General features: G+C 74.6%; 1 non-coding gene across 1 annotated transcript; it reads right to left on the bottom strand.

Annotated features, from left to right (window-relative positions):
- Positions 1-1327: 1327 nt before the first annotated feature.
- LOC128829698 (5S ribosomal RNA) lies at positions 1328-1446 on the bottom strand. Its single transcript, XR_008443406.1, has one exon. It is a non-coding gene; the product is annotated as a 5S ribosomal RNA (ribosomal RNA).
- Positions 1447-2500: the final 1054 nt, after the last annotated feature.

Below are 2500 nucleotides of genomic sequence, written 5' to 3'. Positions count from 1 at the left end.
CCCGGGGAGCAGCTGTCAAATGTTCCAAGTCCCCACTCGGCCACCAGGTCCACCCCAGTCTAGCAATGGGGTTGACCTGGCTGATGGCCGGTTAGTGTCAAGGTAAACTCACCGTCGTCCACAGGAGGGCAGCTCTCAGGCCGTCCGGCTGCGGCTGACTCTGGGGCGGTGCCCGGTCCCGGCAGCGAGGGGCGGGGGGGGGGCGCGGAGCGACACGGAGCTAACCGGCCCCCGGGGCCGGGGGCGCCTCCCGCGACTTTGGGGGCCGCGGGTCGTCAGTGGCGTGCAGGCCGGGCCTCTCCCGGGGGATTCGGGGGGGGGGGGGGCGGTCCTGCGGGCCGGGCGCAGGGGGCTCGAGCGAGCCCGGGCCGGTCCGCCCCGGGGCCGGGGTCTCCGCCTGCGGCTCGGGGGGGCGCGGGTCGTCGGGGGAGGAAGCCCGGGGGAGCTGCACGCCGGCCTGCCAGGCCAGGCCAGGCCTGGCCTGGGTGGCCGCGGGGGGATTCGGGGCGGTCCCGCGAGCCGGCGGCCGGGCGCAGGGGGTCCGAGCGCGTCCGAGCGAGTCCGTCCCGGCCCCGGGGTCTCCCCCTGCGGCTCTGGGGGGCCGTGGGTCCCCGCTGGCGGAAGCCGCTGGGCGCTGGACACCCGCCGTCCGTCCCGCCTGGCCAGGCCTGGCCTGGGTGGCCGCGGGGCGGGGGATTCGGGGCGGTCCCGCGAGCCGGCGGCCGGGCGCAGGGGGTCCGAGCGCGTCCGAGCGAGTCCGTCCCGGCCCCGGGGTGTCCCCCTGCGGCTCTGGGGGCCGTGGGTCCCCGCTGGAGGAAGCCGCTGGGCGCTGGACACCCGCCGTCCGTCCCGCCTGGCCAGGCCTGGCCTGGGTGGCCGCGGGGGGATTCGGGGCGGTCCCGCGAGCCGGCGCCCGGGCGCAGGGGGTCCGAGCGAGTCCGTCCCGGGCCCGGGGCCTCCCCCTGCGGCTTTGGGGGCCGTGGGTCCCCGCTGGCGGAAGCCGCTGGGCGCTGGACACCCGCCGTCCGTCCCGCCTGGCCAGGCCTGGCCTGGGTGGCCGCGGGGCGGGGGGATTCGGGGCGGTCCTGCGGGCCGGCGGCCGGGAGGGTCCGGGCCAGTCCGCCCCATGCCCGGGGTCTCCCCCAGCGGCTTCGGTGGGTCCTCCGCGGAGGAAGCCGGGTGGGGAGCCGGACCCCAGGCGCCCAGACCCGTGACCTGCGGCCGCGACCTCCGACTCGGCAGGAGCGACGAGGGGCTTTCCGGCCCGTCCCCCCCCTCTCCTTCCTCCCCAGAAAAGGAGAGAGAGCTGGCTCGGACCGGGAAAAGCTGCCTACGGCACCTGGGATTCCCAGGCGGTCACCCATCCAAGTACTAGCCAGGCCCGGGACGGTTTACCTTCCGAGATCGGACGGGATCGGGGGCGTTCGGTCCGGTATGGCCGTAGGCACCCGGCCCCCGCGCCTCCTCGCCCGCTTTCCCCTGCCGACGCCCGGGCCTGCCGCACGGTGAGCCCCGGTCGGACTGCCCCCCTGCGGCAGGGCCCCCGTCTCTCGCGGGCCCGGTCCTTTTTTCCTTCTCGAGCTCCGGGGCCCGGGCTGGCCGCCAGAGCCCCTCCGCCCGCCCGCCCTCCCCGGCGTCGGGGAAAATATTGTCCCGGACATCCAGTGCGCCCTGATCCTGTCAGCCGGGGGGGGGGGTGGGTGGGTGGAGGGGGGGCAGTCCCTCGCTGCGGCCGGGGAGGGTGAGCCCAGGGCGGCTTGCCTGCCGTCCGAGTCCCCTCTCGGCCACCAGGTCAACCCCGAGCCGAAAGGGCTGAAAAATTTTCAGAGTCCCCTCCCGGGCACCAGGTCAACCCGTGGAATCGAACGGGTTCGCCTGCTGGCCGGTTCGCTTCCCGGCCACCAGGTCAACCCGTAGGTTTGAACGGGCACGCCCGGTGGCCGCTTTCCCGTCCGGTCACCAGGTCAACCCGGATCTCCCTCCTTCCCTGGGCGCCCCCTCCTCGGAGGCGTCAGGTTCCATTTTCTTTTTCCCCCCAGACTTCCAGGGGCCCGATCCAGTCGGCCGGGAGGCAGTCCCTCGCTGCGGCCGGGGTGGGTGAGGCCAGGGCGGCTTGCCTGCCGTCCGAGTCCCCTCTCGGCCACCAGGTCAACCCCGAGCCGAAAGGGCTGAACATTTTTCAGAGTCCCCTCCCGGGCACCAGGTCAACCCGTGGAATCGAACGGGTTCACCTGCTGGCCGGTTCGCTTCCCGGCCACCAGGTCAACCCGTAGGTTGCCGACGGGGCTAGCCAGTGGCCGGTTTGCTTTCCGGCCGCCAGGTCAACCCCTAGGTTTGAACGGGCACGCCCGGTGGCCGCTTTCCCGTCCGGTCACCAGGTCGACCCGGATCTCCCTCCTTCCCTGGGCGCCCCCTCCTCGGAGGCGTCAGGTTCCATTCTTTTTTCCAGACTTCCAGGGGCCCGATCCAGTCGGCCGGGAGGCAGTCCCTCGCTGCGGCC

The sequence above is a fragment of the Malaclemys terrapin genome, unplaced genomic scaffold (assembly GCF_027887155.1).
Source record: "Malaclemys terrapin pileata isolate rMalTer1 unplaced genomic scaffold, rMalTer1.hap1 scaffold_109, whole genome shotgun sequence".
Classification (NCBI taxonomy): domain Eukaryota; kingdom Metazoa; phylum Chordata; order Testudines; family Emydidae; genus Malaclemys; species Malaclemys terrapin.
Note: the sequence above shows the minus strand (reverse complement) of the source record. Positions and strands in the feature narration are given on the sequence as shown.